Raw genomic sequence first — 23,089 nt, 5'->3', positions numbered from 1 at the left:
CAGGAACAACTGAACGGGGGGGCCTTGTTGGGGAGCAGTGGGAAGAAGTGTGGGTGAAGCAGAGTCAGGCCATAGGGTTCCTGGATGATACAAGTAGGGGCATCCCACAGAGAACCCCAGGGTGCAACAGTGGGGTTTTACAGTGGTAACTTTCAATAGATCCAGTTAAGCCTGCCAAAAATTACTAGCAGCTCCATCTCCCAGGGACAGTTTGTGCTCTCTTCATGCAAAACTTACTCTCTGTCCCCTCCTCTCTGGTTTCAGAGAGCATTGTGGTTTCTCTCCACACCAGCTTAAGCACTGTGTAGTCAATTTATAGTTTACAGGGATTTCCCACACACCCGTATATGTTTTCCACTGAGGTCTGTACTTTTTCCTAGACCCACCCGAATTCCAGAGCCAGGCCCACTTGCATGCCAAGTTCATTTTCTTCTTCTTTATCACCTTCTCCTCCTTATAAAACATAGAAGATAGTTACTTTTTAAAATGTGTCTGTGTATTTTTAAACAGAAATGAAAGAAGAAACTCCAGAAGAAAACAATGACAAGGGTAATTTCTGATTCAATTTGTATTAACAATACTTGTTCATACAGGCAAACCCAGCAAGTGAGTTTTTTCACTGTTGACCACTGTTTTTTCACATTGCAACTCTTGCTTATGAAAGTATGAGTGGCTTATAGGGTATAATGCCTTTTATAAGTTTTTTTTTTTTTTTTAAAAAAAGCTTGAAAGTTTTTAAAGGATAGACTCTGGCTCTGGAATTCAGGCTTTCTTTATAAAGTAAGTTTTGTTTTGTTTTTAGAACAAAAAGAACGTATGAAAAGGGAATCAGGTCGTTAGGAAGGAAATTAGGAATCGTTCTGGTCATTTTGAGAATGCTCATACCCTACTGATTCATGAGCTAGAAGACGGAAGTGCTTTCCACAACACTTTCACAAAAAATCATGCCATTTAACTTCCTTGTTGTCCTGTGGTAGGAATTACCCTGCCTTTTGCAAATGAGAAACTAAGAGGGTTGAATCACGTGTGGAGGATCCCTCAGCCCACAGGTGGGGACTCCAGTCCAGCGCTTCTACCTTCAAGATGAACCTTTCCTTCACCAGCTGCCTTAGGGACAAGCCTTGAGCTCAGCCTTGTCCTGGGGAAGAAGGAGGGTGGAGAATCAGTGGGATTTAGTTTCCACCTGAGATAGGAGGAGGCCTGGTGAGGAGTTCCAAACCACATTAGGAGAACGAGCTCTTCTGTGTGCTGCAAAACCTCAGGCAAGTGACCCAGCCCCTCCGAGCTTCAGTTTTCTCAATGACACTGGGAGATGGGGTCAGACCAGCTTCTCTGAAACCTCCGAAACCTGGCGTGGAGAGAGAAGTAACCCACCTGTCTATTTGCCATATGCCTCATAATGTGCTAAGAAACTGAAGCTCAGAACATTAGTGCACCTTTCCCAAAAGCACTGCGGCCAGGAGTCTGCACACCTGGAATTCACATCCGGGAAGGTCAGATTCCAAAGGCCAAAGTCTCTTTCCATGAGACCAGGCTGCCTCTCTCATTAGAATGACCTTCCATTTGTCACGTTTCTACCATTACCTGTCAGGGGCTTTTTCTCACTCTCCTCCCACCTTTTTTTTTTTTTTTTTTGTCAGATTTTAAGTACTCTTATCAGATATTTGTTTTCTCCTATCCAAATGTTTCCAAACTGTGTGTTGTTACTCATTTGACTTTTGCTAAGAAAATTTAGGCTGTGGTGTTTTTTTTTAAAAATCCACCTACATAACTTTCAATACTAGTATAACGCAGCACTTCCTTTTTTGCTGAAGTTTGGCTGAATCACAGTACAGCACTGAAAAAACAGAAGATAGTCCCAGCCAAAGAAACTTTAAACTGCAGGTAAGTTCGAAGTCGGTGGCAACTGATTGTTCTGAAGAAAACTGGCATTGCTTCCTTGTTCTCCCGCTTTCGTTATTACTATTTTTGTCAGATCCTGTTTGTGTTCAAAAGGTTGCCGGTCTTATGAAAGGATAAACTTGAAAAATCTTGCTTTAATCATTGCAGCAATTAGCAAATAACTGCATTATCTTTCCTTTTTTATTATAAACATATTCAAGAACAGACTTGTAGTTTACTTGTAGTTACTCAGAGCTTCTCAGAAAACAAGCTGGTTGCTCGTAAAAACCAGGTATTCAACCTGTTCAGAAGGGGCCTGAGTTGCTGGAATCTTCCTTCATGTCTCCAGTAATTATGTGACTACAGGAACAGATGTAACCCCCTCTCCAAGCTAAGCATATACTTCTTAAGTCATGATGGATTTAACTGAGTGAATAACTCAGTTGACTTTGAGGAGGAAGGTGAATGGGTTTGTCAAATTTAGCAAAAAACAGCATAAGAAACATTCACCATTAATAGGCTTGAAGGCAGCCAGCTTCCAGGATCCTGAGAACTCTGCTCTGCCAGCCAAATGATAATCTCTCAGTTCCTCTCACACTTTTCATCTGAACTGAGTTGGCAGGGTGATACCAAGCCTTCCTCTTTCACTGGTTCTTCCCCTCAACACCCTCCATTTCCCCTTCTCTGATATATGAATCAAGGGTGGTGCCATTAACTGTGTCTCCCTCAGAAAATTCCTCCTGTTGGTTGCTAGTGGGTCAGCAGATTCATTGGTCATCTATCTGCCTCTCTGAGAGTTCATTCTCCTGCAGTGTGGTGGGTTTTTGTTCTTCCCCATCCTTTGTAATTATGTTCCCCAAGGTCTTGTGCTCATCCTCTTTTATTATATCTTTCTATTCTCTCTTGGCATCCTCTGAGTTACCCTACTGCCCATTCAGAGTCCCATGATGTTAATCAATGCTCACCAACAGCATCTCCTCAGGGATCCAGTCTCTGTTTCCAACATCCCCTGGAATGAGAGCAGTCCAGAACTGACTCATCCAAAACTGAAGGTATATAATTCTCCCTAAATCCAGCTACATATCCTGATTTTTGTTTCCTAACAATGGTGTCCTCACTCTCACCTCTCCCTCTTTAAGCAACTTTACTCCTGTATCCAATCAGTGCAAGCCCCAGATTCCACCTGCTGAATCCCCCTTGCACAGGTGTCTCTCCTGTCCCTTCCCACAGCCACCACACTGGTCCAGGTTTTCATTCCTTTCACTGAGTCTCTCAAAATGCCCTCTGAATTAGTCACTTGGTCATCACCACCAGACTGTTTTCTCTGAAGTGCAGCTCAGGACTCAGAAAACCAAAATCTTCAGTGACTCCTCATTGCCTATGCTTAACTTTCATCTCCTGCAGCAGAGGCTTAAGGGTGTGGCTTCTAGAGATGGATGACCTAGCTTCAAAGGCCAGTTTCACCCCTCTCTGAAGCCTGTGGCCCCGGCATGTTCTTAACCTCTGCACCCTGCTTTCCTCATCTCTAAAGAGATTAGTAAGAAAGTCTGCCTGTATGAGGATTAAGAAATACTTAGAGCCATGGAAGACAGTGTGGTGATTCCTCAAGGATCTAGAACCAGAAATACCATTTGACCCAGCAATCCCATTACTGGGTATATACCCAAAGGATTATAAATCATTCTACTATAAAGACACATGCACACATATTTATTGCAGCACTGTTCACAATAGCAATTACTTGGAACCAACCCTAATGTACATCAATGATAGACTGGATAAAGAAAATATGGCACATATACACCATGGAATACTATGCAGTCATAAAAAAGAATAAGTTTATGTCCTTTGCAGGGACATGAATGAAGCTGGAAACCATCATTCTCAGCAAACTAACACAAGAACAGAAAACCAAATACTGCACACTCTCATTCATTAGTGGGAGTTGAACAATGAGAACACATGGGCACAGGGAGGGGAACATCACACACTGGGGACTGTCAGGGGGGTCGGGGACTAGGGAAGGGATAGCATTAGGAGAAACATCTAATATAGATGATGGGTTGATGGGTGCAGCAAACCATCATGGCGCGTGTATACCTATGTAACAAACCTGCACATTCTGCACATGTATCCCAGAACTTAAAGTATAATAAACAAACAAACAAAAAGAAATACTAAGAGCCCTGCCTGGCCTTTCAGGAGTGCTCAGCACTGTTGGCTGTTGGCTGCCAGCTTTGTCCTGACTGTGGCCCTCACTCTCCCATTCCTTCCTTGCAGTAAGCTCAGCCCCTGTGCACACTGCTGGTCTCCCACACCCTCCTGCTGGTGCACGTTAACTCCCGTCACCCTGCTGCTCTGATGGCTTCTCCCCGTCCTGACCCTGGAAGTCCTCTTGTTCTGCAAGGCACGTCTCAAATGTCCCAGTGCCTCTTACAATCATCCCAAAGGCATCTGGTCTTTCCCTCTCTGACTTTCCCTGGAACTTTATCAGGGTCTCTCATGTCAATGTCATCACATTCTGCTGGGCACTGGAGACTTTCTTGTGCTTTGGGTGTTTTTCTTTACAGTTTCTCTACTTCCATGTCTTCCTATCCACACCTCTGTCCAGCAGCAGCGTGGAGGCTCCTTGAGATCAAGGACTAAGTCTTCTCCGCTTATATCTTCTAAATCGACATAAGACTGACCTCCCGGCCTCCTGCAGAGTAAGCCCTTGGCAAGAATGTGCTTGGTGAAGATCACTGAGGATTAAAGCCTGACTATCCAAAATCTGAGTGAGAGTTGATTTAAAAACTCATTAAATATACATTTCTACCAACCACAGGGCTAGCAAGTCAGACCATTTCTTCAGATACTGAAAACTAAACAAAGTGCTGTGCAGAAAGTATCCTTTAGGGAACATTCCCAGGATATTGGACTAGACAGGTTAATATTCATAATTATAAAATTCATGTTTAAATGTACATATCCTCATGCAGCCCTAGACTCTGAATGTCATATACTGGCATAAGCTGCTCCCAGCTGCAACGAAATGCACTTGACCGTAATCACAGAAAAGTGGCCCTTACAAGTTTTAGTCCTATAATATTTCATCTTTAAAATGGGCAAATGTTAGAAAATTCTCTCAATTTAAAATTTAAAACACATTCAGAGCCAAATACCTTTATTGCCACAGGTATGCTAACACAAGCCAGATCTAGACATAGTGTTTGAAGGAGACTGAATTGATGCTAATTTTGTTGTTTTCTGCATTTGCTGCTCCATAGATCAAATTACCCCTTTCTAGCCTGGGATTGCAGTATATTCTTCCTTTTATTTTTTCGCCTTGTTTTCTTCCTCAGAATCAAACTTCCAGCCCACACTCCCACGCTGAACCCTGCTGGCTCTGTATTTACTTTTCTGTTTTATTTCAAGTTTCTTCATTTTCTTCTTTCCAAAATAACCTGCATGTTTTCTATTTTTCCTCTGTTGGGTTTACACAACTACTATATCTTAAGCACATGGTTCCCTGTTTCTTTTCACTCCTTAATAAGATGTCTCCCTCCTTAATAACCTCACTTACACAATTCTAGCAGCCAATCTGTCACTTTGTAATGTTCACCAAGGGAGAGAACACACCAGTTAGCCGTTTTCACACACACATATTTTCAAAAGACTTCAGGTAAAAAGGTCTCTGCTGTGCCTTTGCAGGACGAGGTAGATGTAAGTTCATGGTGAAAGTGAAGATGTAATTATAGCAAAAATTATGCCTTTCATGTCAGTGCATGTGGATTCAATACATATTGCTTGAGGAATACCTTGGGCCATGCTCTGAAAGCAAAAAGAAATAATTACGTAAAATCTCCATTGTCAAAGAGTTTGTAGCCCTGTAGGGAAAAGGGACAAGTAAGCAGGCCGTTGTAAAGCGAGGCCAAGCAGGGCGAACCAGCTATCTCCAGGAATGGGGAAGGAATCCCACAGAGGGTTCCCAGCCCAGGCCTGATGGACCAGAGATTATTCCCTTAGGCTAGTGCCAGACCTGAGTCTAAGCCAGTGAAGAAAGTTTACAATCTCAGCATAAACAAATTATACATAAAGGGGTGTAAAAGGTGAAATAAAATTTAAAAGATCCACAGAGGAAAATGGACATTGTCTTTCAAAAGAATTGTAAAATATAGTGCACGTAAAATGACATTCAGTGAGTGCCCAGTTGATTCCTAGGTTCAAGTAGGAAGCTAAGTTAAGTTCAAACATAGTTAAGATCTCTATTTAATGTTGAGCTCAAAAGTAAGATTCTGCCACTGTGGATCTGTGTGCATTTAATTGTGATTTTTAAAAATAGATCGGATTTGTAAGTAAATGATTTAATCAAATGGCCTTTTTGAGATTTACTCTTTTTTTTCTTTTCTTTTATCTCATGATGTGTGTGTGTGTATCTTTGTAAATTCACTTAAATTCTTTTAGGAATAAGGTGGATATGAAGAAATGAAGAGAAAGAAAGTAAAAAAAAAATTCTTTGGGGCTGACTGTAAGCAGCCACTTTGCAAACCTGAAGGCTGGCCAGTCACATGCAGGGGTAGTCAGGCCCCGGTAGTACAACTTACACCTAAATGGAACGTGGACATCACACATGTTCTTTCTTGGATCGCATGATGCCTTGCCACCCTACACCCATCACACTTGGCCAAAGCATCCCCAGCGGGGTTGTGTGAAACGTTAGTCAGAGCAGGGAATCATAGTTGTGGTCAGGGAGGAAGTGGTGGACAGTTCTGTGGTCCAAAATGGATGTACAACTCAGATTCAAAGTTAAAGAATGTCTTTGCTGCAGAACTTCTTGGGGTTTTTTAAATGTGAATGATTGCTTTGAAGGTTCAAGAGGGGCCTAAACTAGGAAGGGTTTTCTGAACGTATTTGAGTGCAGACCTTCTTATTTCTTGCAGGGATGGAGTTACCAGGACCCTCACAGGACTCCGCTCACCACAGAACTTCCCAGGATAGAAAGACAGTGCTTTGCTGTCAAATTCAACTGTGTTTCAGGACACTCCCTCCTGCCTTCTCACCAGCAGAATCACCCCTGTCCCCCGACTCCTGAGACAGGAAGTATAGGGTCAGCCTCTGGGAGTCCTCCCCCACTTCCCAGGCAGCTGTATCCTGGTGGCAATGGAGTGGAGACTTCACCTCTCCTTTCCCTCCTCAAAGCAGCTTTGGCCTGCCTGGGAGAAGCTAGCCTTCTTCTGTTCATAGGGCCCAGGAACCAAGACACTGAGTATTTCTTAATCGGATTATCACAGCATTCCTGTTGATAAGAATCAAGTCATGTGACATTACATCCAACTCTTTTTAAGGAGTGACGTTAAGATGTCAATGTCGGCCAGGCACAGTAGCTCATGCCTGTAATCCCAGCACTTTGGGAGGTTCAGGTGGGTGGATCACTTGAGGTCAGGAGTTCAAGATCCTCCTGGCCAACATGGTGAAACTCCATCTCTACTGAAAATATAAAAATTAGGCAGGTGTGGTGGCAGGTGCCTGTAATTCCAGCTATTTGGGAGACTAAGACAGGAGAATCGCTTGAATTTGGGAGGTGGAGGTTGCAGTGAGCCAAGGTCATGTCACTGCACTTCAGCCTGGGTGACAGACCAAGACTCCATCTCAAAAAAAAAAAAAAAAAGTCAGATATCAGTGTCACTACATCACTTTTTAAAAACACTGTTTAGAGGACAATTGTTTTGTGTGCACGTAATTTTGTGGGTTTTCTTGACGGAGTCTTGCTCTGTTGCCCAGGCTAGAGTGCAGTAGTGTGATCTCAGCTCACTGCAACCTCCTCCTCCCAGGTTCAAGCTGTTCTCCTGCCTTAGCCTCCTGAGTAACTGGGACTACAGGCACCCGCCACCACGCCCGGCTAATTTTTTGGATTTTTAGTAGAGACGGGGTTTCACCATATTAGCCAGGATGGTCTCGATCTCCTGACCTCGTGATCCACCCGCCTCGACCTCCCAAAGTGCTGGGATTACAGGCATGAGCCACCGCGCCCGGCCTGCACTTAACCTTTAATATGGACTATAAGTCAAAATTATAGACTTGAAATATGTTACACAAGATGTTCAAAATACAGCACCATTGTATTCTGATGTTGTTGACATTGGGATAGCCTCTCTATACCTACACAGTCAGTTTTGTTATTAATGTCCTAGCTAAATACACACCCACACTGCCTTTGTCACTTGTATGTGTATGTCCATATGTAATACAGCTCACTGTCCATATATAAATTCTTTCCACGAACTTCTGACAATATAAAAAAGACAGGGCAGGGTTCCCATTTCTTAGTATTCAGAGTATGCTGGTTGCAGCAGCCAGGTGCTCCAGGGTTCATTACATTTTCTTTACCTCCTAGCAGACATGTGGGAATGGCATTGGTAGGAAGAGTACACGTGATGCCAAATTTCGTGAACTTTCAAAGCAAAGGATAAACTTTTCAAATTTGTCCTTTAAAGGTTGGAATAGGTATGAAGGATAATTTAGGAAATAAGAAAGCAAGATTCAGGGAGCTGACCTTGCATTTTTTGGCAAAGAGGTCTAAGATGAAGCAAGATATCAATCTGCAAATATTTGAAAATGTAAACATCACTGAGTGAGAACATTATTTGTCCTGGTAAGCATGGGTTTAGCCAGCATTTCTACCAAGAAATGACACAATTAACTGCTATCAAAAATTGGAAACAGCGTTAATAGAAACTAAGGAATAAAGAGGAAGGCTTCTCACCAGAGACACAGATATTCCACTGGGGCAAGCCCTCAAGTCTGCTTGAGAAGATGCTTATTATTCATGCATTCAATACCATTCTAGGGTCTAGTGGCACAACTAGCATAACGTTCTTTAAGTTTTAAGTTGGGGGCTCCTCAAGTGGAAAAAGTGCACAGTTAATTTCAGTACTCACATACTCTACCACAGGAAATGCGGCTTTGATAGCATCTTACCCTTGGGCTGAGATATGACCTAAAGATTCAAGTACAAGGATCTACCTTTCATGGTAAGGTACCAATGAAGCGAGAAACATTCTAGACAGCATTGAGATCAGTTTTCCATATATCACTGATCACTAGATATGGATAAGCATGATTGGTATTTTTTGCTTGTCATTTTTCAGTTATTGAGAGGGCAGCCAGCAGCTAAAATTTACATAAATTAATTCAACCATTCATTCAAGAGACAAGTATCAGGCCTTTGCTATGTATGACACAGAGTGAATTTATCAAGAAGTTAATGAAACTTCAGCTTCAGGGTTCCTCACTTGCTCAGGTCGTATCCAAATCCTTGTACCTAATAGTACAGTCCTAATTTTGCATTTGTTTCCTCTAAAGAAAGCCCCCAAATTGTGCAGTGTTAAGGGTCCGTAAAATCTTCACCAGCCTCCAGTACAGACACTAGAGAAAATGCACACGAGTTCTATAGCTATCCGCCTGACACCAGGGCAGCTCCGACTGAAGCAGGATGCGAGTGAAACCAAAATCCATGCATCCTAAGAATTGCACTCCCTGCTGCAGTGTTCCTTCTCTGCGTCACCCTCGTTTTTGTTTGATGGCCCAGGGGTGACTCTGAGGATCTGTGTTATCTGTAATCCCAGGGACGTGGACAGGCTCAGGATGTCTGAACTCTGAATGAGGGAATCAGCGGCCAACACAGCTGCTGTGACTTCTGGCCAGGCTACTACGAGAGGGCCTGCTTGGCTGGTTCAATGTGGATCCCTACACATTGACTGCTCTGAATTCGAGCTGTGGGGTGGTAGAGACGGAATCAAACAAAACCTGGGTTATTCTGTTGCTAATTCTTTCCAGTGTTCTCTCTGTAGGTCCTCAGTCCTAAGGTAGTACAGACATGCCCTTCCACTCAACTACTCCCTACTGTAAACGATCGGGTGGCTGGCACATGCGTGTTTTGTATCAAAACGCAAACCTTTGTCCTTCTCCTGCATCTTCTGACGTGAGCATGATCATGTGACCCTGATTCATCTTTGTATAGTGGCTAAAATATCTGGAATTGTGTGCTTTAGAATTTTACTTCTAGAAGCACGAACTGTATTCTGGAATTAGGTCAAGTGTGAACTTCTGGATTCAAATTGGATGGTGGTGGCATTGGTTTATTGATCTCTTCTCTAGTTAAGGCACAATGCCCATCAAGACAAATGCAGATACACAAACTCCTCATGGAGCTCTGACCTTTCCCTTGTGAGAACAGCACAGGTGTTTCTGACTGAACTTCTCCCTGGGAATGTGACAGAATTCACTATGTGTATTTCGGCTGCATTACGATGAGTGGAGATCCCCCTACTATCATCTGAATTAATCCAGAGATGTGTTCCAGAGGCTACACTTGTCAAGTTCAACTTTCTTGCTTGGCCTTTTTATCAGAAATATCTGTTCTCTCATTTTTCTTCTTTCATTTCAACAGAGTAATATTTAGCAAATAAAACTTCTTAAACGGAGAATCGAGGACATAGAGGGAGAGAAACTAAGTTATAACTTATAAATAAAGGTTCCAAGAAAGAATTTGCATTTCCTAAATGTTTATAAACCCTTATTTATAAATTATAACTTAGTTTCTCTCCCTCTCTGCCCTTAGTTCTCCTTTTAAAGGTGGGAGCAGGCTCCCTGTGTTCCTTTGGGGAAGATTTAGCACTTCTTAGATTGCTTGTCTCTGGAGCTACTACTGGGTCACACTGCTCCTTCACCTGTCTGCAAAACTGGCACCAGGAAGTTACCTGAGCCAGGTGTGTTGGGTCAGACCTGTTTCCCTCCAGGGCACTGCATCCTTGAGGAGCACAGAGTAAGGCCCACCCTTGGTTCACTTTGTTCTAGATCCAGACCTGCCCGGCCTTATCCCACCATCAACTGCACCAAAAGTCCCACTCCTGAGGTGGCTTTTATGAGATAAAGGTAAAGGACAGAAAAGAGAGAAGATAGACAATAACCTCTGACTGACTTGCCTCTTGTATTTGTCCATGAATAAGCAACAAACTCATCTTTGCGGATATAAAAGTTAATATTAACTCATGTAATAGCTTTCTGACAATTTTCAGTGTGAGATTGAAAGAATTAAAGAATTAAAACAACACATTTAGAGATACACGATTTAATCTGGGGTGCAATGGTTGAATTGTTGCAGGGAAAAAAGTAACGATAACTGTATGACTTACATATTAAAGACTGAAGAAAATGATTAGGGAGGTGTATATACCCTCAACACGCATTCCCAAGGACCAGTCATTTACAGCTTTGTCATGCTTACAGCTCAGTCTCTGGACTGTTAGGTTGGCTCTAAGACTCTGACGCATCCACCATGCAACTACATTTCATAAGCAACCCTGAACTCTGAGGTAAAGTATGCAAAAAAGTTCGTGGGTTGCTTCGAGTCTCTAAACAGATGAGAGGAGATTGGACAGGAAAGGATATTTCAAGGATTTGGCATGTACTGATTAAATCCGAATAACTTTGCCTCTCTATTCCATGTCTAAAGTCACATATTGGTGGGTTTTCTTGTACCGAGTATGTCATTGTTATTCAGCTATATAATTGCGCACACCACACACACACACACACACACACACACACGCCCCAAGAAAGCACAGCCCTTTCGAGATTTCCTCGATGCAGAAGCAGAGTGAGGTTGTGCTGAGCCTTGTGGGAAAGAGCCCGGAGACCTGCTTTTGTTGGCTTCTCAGGTTTGCTGGCATATGCAGCCTGGGGTCTTACTCTCTTTCCCCCCAAAACACTGACTGTCTGCACTGGTGAGAAGTGTGAGGAGAGGAAATTGGGGAAATAAGACTTTCTGTAAAATGACCACAACTGTTAGTGGGAGGAAGGAGTGGAAAGATGGAGAGGGGACGTTTTAGAAAAATGTGTTTTCCTTAAGCAACCAGAATCACAAAGTTCAACTAAGGCAATTTCTCTAAAATCCCCAGACTATTTATACGTTTATTTAATTCAGTGAAGAAAAGTCTGTTCCGTTATTTGATGAGCGTTTCTGACATGCTGCTACTGACAATTTGGTTAAACTCTTCTACTCTTCAGTATTTTGGGAAGACTTGCCTTGTTACCTCTGGGTGGATGGTCATTTATTATATTAACAGTTAGAGAAGGAGAAAAACTGCTAAAAAGTAAAATCCTAGAAGGTATGGAAAGAAAGAACAGCGCCCGGGAAAGCTGTGTGTGAGGTAAGTGCTGACTTACTTAATTACTCGGCTGGAAGTGTCTCTGATACTGTATTTAGTTTTCACAAAATGATGGTATTTAAAAATGTATTATACCTTTATGGGACACTTTTCTTTTGATTTTTAGGACAATTTAAAATAGGACAGAATTTGTCACCTAAGGCTATTACTACTGATTGTTTCATATTTGTTTAAACATTCATGAGAGGACAAAATAAGATAGGATTGGGGATAACAGTTGATCATGCATGAGTGTGAGTGTGTGCATGTGATCCTGAGGTTGCAAAAAAAATGGATATTAAGAATCACTTGGATTTTTTTTTCAAAATCCCTCTTACAGGTTAAAGGGAAAAAGATTAAGATATGTTCAGATAAAAATAAATCTAAACATTTGAATTAATGGTACACATTTTTGGTCTTTAGTTTTCCACAGTTAAATACTACATTCGTTGTAAGTTTTCTAACCTGTGGGTTAAAGAAATTATGAGGTCAATAAACGTCTATTGAACAATAAATTCTTATTTCCTTCAAGCGACTAAATGCGGAAGTACAGAGGAGACAAACGTTGGCGTTACAGGAGCAATGTGGAAATTTCACCCAGTATAACATTTATTAGCTGAGGATAGTCTAAACTCTCACGAAATTACACACAGATTAAGAAACAGATTAATCATGGGTCGTGAACACAGTTGATAATGTTTCCAAAGTCAGGATTGTTTACATTCCATACACCTACCACAGAAAACTTACATAACTTTTCTTATAAGGATAGGTAACAGATTTTAAAATATTCCAGCGAGGTTTCGCCTTACGGCAATCCAAACTGATTTCCCCACTGACAAAGGAAAGTAACTGCTTCAGAATTAGCCAAAGAACTATGCAATCGCTGAAAATCAATAACAAACTTGCTCTGACAGACCCTTGCAAAGCGAAGTCGGAGTAATTCTCCCGCGAGCTAGACCCCCGTAGACCCACAGCAAACAAGACAACATCTGGATATTGTTTCACGAGCAAGAATAAAACACTTTTTTTTGTCCCATCATTAACTAAAATCCCATTTTCCACATGCAAACAGCACTTGTAAATTCCCCCAGATAAGCACGGGCGTCTTGAATGATTTAAATAAGTTTTAAAAGAATCAAATGTTTTCATTACCTTTAGAAGTAAAGTTTTTCAAAACTACCTCCAGCATGTCACATGCCCCAGAGTTGACATAAGCACCGTGTACCTCTTACCTGCAAAGACGGAAGAGTGCAGACTCCTGGCTGGATGGGGAGTTATGTCAAGTCACAGAAATGCTCAGTCCAGACAGGTTGCCTTGGGAAAGATAGGTGTTTAGGGTTCCTCAAAATGAAGAAAACTCTCTCACTGTTCACTGTCAGTCAAAAACAAGTTGGTACAAGTTTAAGTAAGAATTACCTGGAGGAACTAAAGAGAGAAAGAAAGAGATTGGGAGACATTGGGCAGAGGAGGGAGGGACAGGGAAGGAGGGAGGGAGGGAGGAAAGGAGAGAAAGTGAGAGACAGAGAGAGAGAGAGAGTGGGGGAGAAAGAGAGAGAGAAGGAATCTGAGAAAGGAGACCATGATGTCAGCATGTCTTAAGGTCTTCAGGAAATCTGCAGACCAGCACAGGATTCTAGGGGGCATCCAGGCTCTCCAAACACCTGTGCGAAAGAAAACTGATGCCTTTTTAAAGAATGCCAGTTAATCTTTGAAGAAACTTGGGCCATTCTTATCAAAGCTTTTTTAAGGTCCCTTTGGCTAAGTAAACTATAAATAAATAACCAGATTACCTTTTCTAACAATCTCTCCTTTATCCCATGTTTTCTTTTTCTCTTTCCTCTCTCCTCCCCAAATGAATATTAACAAAACCTCTTGCCTCCTGGGGGAATCAGAATGAACCCATATAGACTATACCTATATTAAACATACTTAAGCAAAGTGCCACAGAGGGAAACTCATGTTTTTAGCTCAACCCCCTTATTGAGCTGATTTTTCTTCCATCACCCCTATTTTCCCTGATAAATATTATATATATATATATTTGTGTGTGTGTGTGTGTGTGTGTATATATATATGAAGAAGTTGAATAGACACAGGCAAAATTGGGTTCTTCTGGATCATGGAAATTGGGCTTGGGGATATGTGTTGGAATCTGGGTTCCAGCATTCTTGCATAGTCTGGCATCTTTATGAGAAATGGTCAGAATTCCATCCTTGAAGCAGGCTTCTAATGGAAGATCTCCGGAAGCAGAAGCAGGAAGCTTCTTTCGGGAATGGGGTTATATGTCCATCCTACGCAAAGTGACTCTTGCAGCCACGACATCAAGGGAGGCCAGCCCAAGGCTCATGTGCTCTCCTGGCCTTCTCACGGCCAGAGTGCATGGGAACAGTGTTCAATCCTAAGAGATGGAATGGATTTTTCACAAGTACTTCCCCTAGAGAGAGCCCTCTACATTGGTCCAAAGGCAATGCCAAGAGACACAAAGGGTTTCTTTCCCATGGGAGACAATGATACACCCACACGTCCCCTGCCCAGGCACCTCGGTGGGGCCAGGCCACTGCATCTGGTTTGACATAGAGCAGACAGGGTGAGGAACGCCTTGCTTCTGTTGGAAATGAATGATACTTCCTCTCACCAGAGTACTAGGCTCCGCAATTCACCCCAAGTGCAGCTGCTGCTGCTCTGGGTGCTTGAACTAAATGGGAGCTGGAAGGGATGGGGTGTCATTCTGCCTTCAGGAAGGAAGGGCTGAGACCTCCTCATTTTCTCCCCCTAATCGTTCTATTTCTGTTTTCCCAGTGGAGATGGTATGCCTCAGTCTCCTTCTCTTTTGCCCTTTCCCTGGAAGCAAGAGACTCCTTTTCAGCCTGGGAGCTTAAATGGTGGCCCTGGAAAGCAGACACTGGGCTCCCAGGGGTTTAGGGCAGGAGGATGAAGAAGCCACACAAGATTTGGGCTTCTTAAAGCTGGTGCAGCTTTACTCCAGCAGTCTAGAATCAGTTCTCCCGCGAGGATATGCTAAAAGTCTCATAGAAAATGGGTAAGCACAGAGGTGAAGAACAATGAAAGAGGGAAAACTGAGAAGTAAAGGATCTGAGTATATACCAGCTGCTCTGGTGGGATGATTTGCAGGGGCTGTTTCCTCGGCCTGGAATGGTCCCCTCTGGCCTTCATTCACCGAGCTGACTCATTGTTCAGGTCCTAGCCCGAATGGCACCTCCTGTGGGAAGTCCTTACCTGATCTGGTCCCGATCCAACTCCGTGCCCCAAGACTCCCTTTTGTTGTGTATCTCACTTACCACTGCCTGAAGCGGCCCTAAAGCTTTTCCGTTTACCGTCTGTGTTCCAGTCTAGAGCTCAATGGTACCTGTCTCTTTCACCAAACATCTTTCCAGCAATATCTGGCACATCATAGTCCCTCAAAAAATATGCATATTTGTCAAGTGGGTTGATAAAAGATTACATATGGAAGATATGATTCGTTACCATGGAACTTTAGCTATCTCCTTATATTTAATCTGTATTTCCAGCCTCAGCTTTACTTAATAAACTAACATTTGAACACCTTTTTTCAATTTGTAAAACACTGCCAGAAATGTTGTTAATTCCATGCTCAGACCAAAATGTAGGCTTGATTAGTTGTATTTTAAGGGCAAGGAGATGGAAGCCAAAGAATGTAAGTGATTTGTGCAAAGTCACACAGCTACAGAGCTGTTTTGAGCTCTTTTCACTTTCAGTCCATGCATTTTTCATCATCGTACATTTTTCTTAAATTCTTATATTTTGAGCATACATATGCATGCGTAGCTTCTTCTCAGCATTGAGTTACACACTGCATGGATTATAACCATAGTTTAATACTCCTGGAAGTTTTAGTTCTTGCAGGACCATAAGCAGTAGAGCAGATACTCATAACAATCTTAAAGATGATGGAAGGAGAAAATGAGTCCAGAGTAGTATAAATACATTTTAAAGTTTAAATGCTAAGACAATGTTCTTGATTTTGGTGATGTTTACCTGGTTTTGTTACTTTTCATTTGATGATATGTCAACAATTAGATTTTGAGTCTGCAGATCTGACAGTTTACCAAAGGAGATGAGACATTATAAATGTATGACTGCAGGGTTGAGCGGTGAGTGGGGAAATTCTAAAATGTGGGTCTACGTGACTTCTGTCATAAAGGCCAGGCTTTGTTTAGCATGCTTTAACAACTGAATGATCTAAGTATTTCTGGAAATTTCTGAAGCTGACTAAGGGAAATATGACAAACTGTTAATACTGACAAAATAATATTTTCTACCATCCAATCGCTCTCTCATCCAATGAGTAAAATCTGTTTCACAATCTGGTTCTAAGGAGTAGAGCGGGAAATCGACTGTATAAGATTACATGAAATAACATAGCTAATCATTTCACAATTGAACATGGTTAATTTTACTGACCTTTTAGCCGAAAATAAAAACAAATATAAATGACTGTTCAGCAAATTGTGTTTCTTTCTTTCTGCTCCCCTACCCCCATCTCCACAGTTAACTGAAAGAAATACTCTTACATGTGTCAAATTTGCATAGAAAATACATAGAAGTCTAAATCTTTCTACAAAGATCTGAAAAGACATCTGAATACCGGGCAGAAGAGTTCATAAGAACCAACTTTTTCAAGAGAACTGTTTCCCAAGAATAATTTCCAAAAAAGAAAAAAAAAATTGCTATAATGTTTCCAATCCTCATCTTGGCTTGAATCAAGACATAAAAAACCTTAAAGTGTGATGAGAGGGAAAAAAATATTTTTACCTTGGAATAAATTCTATTTAAGTTGGGTTAGATATGGAGCTATTTATGGAAGCTTACAATAGTTCTTAAAACTTCATCAGACTCTCCCGTGAATCTAGCAGCTTAAAGAGCCCTCCACAGGTGCAGCATGATATGGCCAGCTGTCTCCAGTTTGTTCTCACCATCCTTATCCTAGAGGTATTGAAAATGATCCCTTGAAATATAGGTGAGTCTTGAAGAATAACGTGTACCCATTGCCAGACCTCACAGGCCAGAGGTGAGGACCTACTTGCCTTTGGGTCTTTCTAGCAAGAAGCTTGCCCTAGGAAGCCACAAAATTAAAATCTTGTCTGGGGTTAGATTATATGGAAGTAGACGTTGAAACAAAAATGCACACGCAATTTGTTAAAGTAGTACTCCCAGGAGGAACCCAAAGTGGTGTGGGGAAAGCAAGTCAGCAAGGGAAGAAGCCAGGGTACAATTTTAGGACAAGGACAAGACCCAGTCCCTGCCTAATCCTGGGGAGGGAGTTCTGGAGTGAAAATAGCATCCTTGGTAAGAGAACTGGGCTTCCGTGATGCTGCCCATCAGTCTTTGACTGAGAGTAGAAAGGAAACATGCAATTTCCCAAGGGCTCTGGCTTCCTGCATCCGCAACGGAAGTGGAAGCGGCTCCCATAGCCCAGGGGCAATCTTATGAAGATGGTGGTAGGGGCAGCAGGCTGTTAAAATTAAAACACACACAGAAGCACCGGAATGGGCTCTCAGAAGCAATGCAGAACATTCACAGGGCTTGGGCCAGACTCCCAGCAGCACTGACTACGATGGCTAATCCTGTGAGTGTTTTCCAATCCATGGTGCGGGTGCTGTCACTATCCCTAACCATCGCTCCCCACTCCCTCAATATTCCCATCTTCCTCCACTCTGTCAGTTTCCCAGTTGTGATTGGGAAATCGTGAATTTCAGCACTAAAATGTGGAATTCCATTTAAGATGCATGAGATTTTATTATGCATATGGTCTTTTCCTCAAAATGCCAGGAGAATCCTAGCAGGGCTTTCTTGTTACTAATAGAAACTTTTGTTATTGGTATCATGTCAATTTAGTTTGATTAGTAACTAAATCAGATGCCTCCTCTTTGCTGAGTTCCAAAGACCCTCCAGTTCCTAAACTGGAGTAAGTGTTATAGGACCATAATATTCTAGAAGCCCACAGGAAGGGGAATTGACTCTACCTGGGAGTTTGAAGGTAGCCTTCCAGAGGTGGGAACAATTGAGTGCAGGCCACAAGATTTCCATAGGTGGAGACAAAGTAGGGTTGTTGACATTCCAGGCAAAATGAAGAGCAAATAATTAAAGATTATTTAAGTAAAGATTAAAAGAGCCAAGTGATCTGACCTCTGGGACAGCTTAGCAATGTAACTCTAGCCTTAGCCTCATGGAGTTTAAACAGCCAGAAATCACAAGAAAAATGGCTTTGGTTATAGAATCGCCTGTCTCCCCTTGTCCCTTAGCTTTCCCTTGGGAGAAGCAAATGGGGCTGAAAGCAACCTCCAGCCTCCCACCGGAGGCTTCCCCATCTTCCCACCACCCACCATCCTCAACACAAAGCGTTTCTCCTCAGGAAGACATGGAAATTATTTTACCGAAGTTCTCCTTAAATGAGATGGTTCAAAAATTATCCAAAAGTGCAAAACTTACTTAATAAAAATGTTACCTTCAAGTCATCCCTGTGTAAGGTGACCAACGATCCTGGTTTTCCACTGACTGCCCTGGTTTTAACACTTAAAGTCCCGCATCCTAAGAAATCCCCTACTCGCTGGCAAATTGCGATGCTGGGTCACCCTATTCCTCTGTGTGTCCTCAGCTCTTTTGAAGTCGGCTGTTAAATGTAATAAAAAATAATTGGAAAATGAAAGCATTAATACAGGCCTGATATCCTAATTTGTTAGCACTGAGTGCACATGTGCCTCGGCATCTGTAAAATCTAACTTTGTCAGGTGGGAATGTATATACTTAAAAGTTGGGTGCATGAAGTGCCCGCCTCACTCTATAGGGGCTCCGTATGGAAGTGTCCTTTAAACTTCTACTGGAGTTAGTTGGTGATTCTAGGTCCCTATCAGCAGCATGGCTTCAGAATTGAGAAACTGTGAAGCAACCCTGAGATGAACCCAAGGGTGATCCGGTTTCCTCTTGCCTTATTCAAATTGAACTTTATTCCTTTACTGTTGTTGGTGCAACCTTACACCACATGTTAAATACACACCGTTTGTGCCTGGTTCACCTCAGACAGACTTTTACCAAGTGAACTATTTTGTGGCAACTCCCGTCAAAGAAGGGATATGATAATGACTGTTTGCCACCGTTGACAGTGTGGGCTGGCAAATAGAAAAGCAATATCTGCTAAGTATAGTTACCTTCTCTAGCCCACTGCAATCAGAGAAATCCCGCCTTGCTTTGAAAGCCTCACCGGATCATTCATCAGGCAATGTGTGGCGTGCTGGCTTGTATTACCCCCACCTCTTCTATTGTTGTCTTATTGTGGTTTAAGCCTCCTAGACCAGACGGTGAGGTATGTGTGCCGTGGACCCTATCTCTACCAGATGACCAGACACATTGTCTTACATACAACAGATTGACTTTGAACCCAACACTCCAAGACCCACTTTACAACATTTGAAATAGAATATTACAGAAAATGTGATTATCACACTGAATAATTTCAAAGATCAATTGGGGAAAACAAAAGTAGTGATTCATTCTACATTTCCTTCCATTTTCATATTTTAGCAATTGGTGCTTGATTGATGATCAATCACACATTTCAGCTTTAAAAACAAATCACCGAGCCAATGGAATATCTGCCCTTCAAGTTGACAATATCAATGAACAGGCCAGGTGTTTGATTCTACCTGCTGGATTCAGGCATGTCCTTCATCACCAAGTTCCATCAAACTGTCTGAAGAATGTGAGCCTCCAGATCTCTCCTGTCCTGATATTTCTTGCTATGACATTTCAATTCCTGAGCATAGATCAGGCCTCTTTCACCCTTTTCCAAGTTTAGTTCTTGGCCTCTGGAAGAGCTAGCTGGGTGTACACTGCATGTTTTATGGCCCTTTATTTGCTCCAGCATGTAGTGATATTATTAGGCTACAACGTCCTCATTTGTAACATCCTGAACCACTTCCCTATCAATCCATATAGTTTATCCCTCTAATATCCACACAGAAGAATGTCATTCAAACCCTAATTCTGCACCAATACCCCTCTTTCTAGCTGGCATCAATGCAAGAGGGCCTAGGAGAAGTCCCAGGTCTCATCTTTGGTATTTATTATTAGCAGGAGAACTGGGTAAACAACTAGGTTTTTCAGTTTGGAAGGTTTCCCTTTGCAAAATTGTACCCTTTTGCCAAATATTCTAGTTATTGTGGAAAAACTGAGCAATGCAAATTGGCTAAGTTATGTAAAGTGAAAGATCTCAGCCGAGTTGTCAAAAAAATCTAAGAGACTTCACACTGAAGGACTAGCAGGAGTATAGAAAGAGGGTGTTGTGAACTCAAACTCTTGACTACTAAATCTCACCTATTCCTTATCAGCCCTAGCAAGGCACAGGGGCTAATTCAACAAACATTTCCTAGAGAAGCCACAGCAAATATATTAAGCTAAAAATGAATTCGAAGAGAAAGTTGTCCAAGATCATCTTATTCTATCATTGCGCTTCAGCTTATCAAATGCGCACGTAGAGATGACAGAGACTCCAGCTGAAAAAGAGATGATAAAGAGTGCCTAATAACAGGGTACTGGTTTTTCTTATTTTTCTTCTCCTTGACGGTCTGACCTGAAGAATAAAAGCTAGAGAATTATGACTGAGCCAAGGTCAGGCTTCAGTTTCCTCGGTGTTTGATCACACCTATATGGACTAGACATGCAGCGACTGTATTTTCTTTCCTTCTTCATTAAGAAAAATTCCTGGAGTTGTTTCACCCCCATGGATTTATTCCTGATCACATGCTGGAGAATATTTCCTGTCTGTCATTCATTCTGTTCCACTGGTTTTGGTTTGCCCTTGTGGTTACCCTAACTCAGAGTGAAAGTTATGACTGAAAACTCACCTCTGCTCACTTCCCTTCTGAAATCTGTGTGTACTTAGTAGGCAGCAGTAAATCTAAAGGTGCAGCCTTACCATGTATCAATCAGTAAATAACATGTATCACCTAGTACACACATCAGAAAGAATACTTGGGTTATCAATTTAAACAATCATTGCAATCTCTTGGGCAAACGTCATTATGTTTTGTTTTTCAAATTGCTTAGTTTTTCAAATTGGTATGTCTTATCTTGCCAGTCAAATCTCATTTTACAGTGTGGACACCAACAGCAAAATTGAACTGAAGTTGTAATTCTTGCCTTGGGACACTGAATTGTTACATTCTTTCTTCCTGGCAAGGAGTAAAGTCCATTGGGGGTGTGAGGGAGAAAAGTAGGTTTAGCCTTAGCTGTGGATTCAAATTCTAGAGCTGCTACTTACTAATTCAATGACCTGAGGCAAGCGGATTGACTTATCTGAGATGGTTTTGCACCAGTGAACTGAGAAAAACAGTTTACCTCCCAGGGTCCTTACACAGTTTGGAGAAGGGAGGAACACACATGCACCACGTGTGTTCTGTCAGAAGACATCAGGGAATGAAGTTCCATGGTGAGGGGCCAAGGTGGCCCACATCAAGGTCCTCTTCCTGATGGTTGCACTCCGACAGGGAGCTCCCTCTGTTTTACCTGAAAACTCACCTCTAGGAAGGATCATGTGCAAAGTCATCTTATAATACAGGAGTTCTCATCTCCTCTCATGTTTGAATTGTGGGACACAGAAGCCATGCACTTCAGTTCCTTCAAGATCTGTTGTTTTCACTAGAACGTATGCAGAGATCCTGAGCTGCCTTAAAATATCTTAAACAATTTGCATGCCCTCAAAGTGCTGCTGCACCTCCCAGGGAGAGCAATGTAGGCATTAGGCTTTTCTGAATCTTATTCTAGTTATTTTATTGTCCAACCACTTGAGTAGTCAAATAGTTTAGATTACTTGAATAAATATAATTTAATTAGTTTGTTCCTAGGAAACCAAGTTTTATCAGGCCAGTTTTCCTGAAGTGCCTTGCATTGTACTGATAAGCTATAAGGTTTGTGCCACTTAGTTAACTCTCTTGGCTTTTATAGGATGTATGTATTCCCAGCAATCAAGTGTGAGAATCTATCTCCTATCTTGGTTACAGAACTTAACGAAATATTTGTCGCTGCTCGGTTACCCCTTCTGTTATTCATTTGTTGATGAAGTGCTTACACCACCTGACACTGAATCGAGTACCAGATATAATTTCTGTGCTGCTGTGTGAAGGTGCAAAGATATGTCTGCTATTTGCTGTTCCTTGTGATGTGGTGTGCTCTTACTAGCAATAAGTTTATTGCTGGTAGAAATGCACCTGGACGGGGTGAACATAGCTCAAGTTTGGAAACAATAACACTTGTCAGTTCACTGAGTCCTAGAGATGGAATTTTAGTTCAGTTAACAGGGAAGCCCATGCCAGCAAGGTACTTTCTAGTGTTTGTTTGGTGTTGGATTTCTTCCTCAGACTGCAGTGAGTGGGGTGAGGTTGGGAGGCACAGGTGATGGGAAGCTTCTTTCATAGTTGCACACTGGACCATGTGAATGTTTATGGGGAACATGTGAGAACACAGAACCTAGGCACAAGCTGAAATAAAAATAACAATACTAATGCCAATCTTCCATCATAAGGCTAACCTTACTGTGGCCATGAAGAACATATGGGCATACAGAGTAACAGAGAATTCTATTAACTTCAGCATTTTATTTAATCAGTCAATCCATCTACCTATATATCCATTCATCTATCTACCTATGCATGCATGCATGCATCCATCCATCCATCTATCCATCCCTCCATCTACCTATGCATCTACCATCCATCCATTTGTCCATCCATCCATTTATTCATCTATCCATTTATCCATACATACATCCATTTATCCATCCATCCATCATTCCATTCATCCATCCATCCACTCACCTATGCATCTATCCATCCATCCGTTTATCCATACATCCATTTATCCATCCATCCATCTACCTATGGATCCATCCATCCACCCATCCATCCATCCGTTTATTCATACATCCATTTATTCATCCATCCATTTATCCATCCATCCATCCATCCATCCATCCATCCATCCAT

At 42.0% G+C, this 23,089-nt stretch overlaps 1 protein-coding gene across 10 annotated transcripts in view; it reads right to left on the bottom strand.

Moving 5' to 3' along the window:
• KCNJ15 (potassium channel, inwardly rectifying subfamily J, member 15) overlaps positions 1-23,089 on the bottom strand; it is a 149,380-nt gene that overhangs the window by 33,370 nt on the left and 92,921 nt on the right. For 3 of the 10 annotated variants that reach the window (XM_011984144.1, XM_011984153.1, XM_011984142.1), the window contains exons 1-2: positions 13,693-13,777; positions 13,304-13,443 (exon numbers count right to left, since the gene is read on the bottom strand). The exons of 3 other annotated variants lie outside the window; for them this stretch is intronic. The gene's annotated coding sequence lies outside the window, so the exon portion shown is untranslated. Of the gene's footprint in view, positions 1-13,303; positions 13,778-23,089 lie in introns of those variants that run through there. 4 more of the 10 variants (XM_011984141.1, XM_011984152.1, XM_011984147.1 and 1 more) reach the window with 3 other exon arrangements.

The sequence above is a fragment of the Mandrillus leucophaeus genome, unplaced genomic scaffold (genome assembly GCF_000951045.1).
Source record: "Mandrillus leucophaeus isolate KB7577 unplaced genomic scaffold, Mleu.le_1.0 Scaffold262, whole genome shotgun sequence".
Lineage (NCBI taxonomy): Eukaryota > Metazoa > Chordata > Mammalia > Primates > Cercopithecidae > Mandrillus > Mandrillus leucophaeus.
The sequence above is the reverse complement of the archived record's forward strand: the minus strand, read 5'-3'. Positions and strand labels throughout refer to the sequence as shown.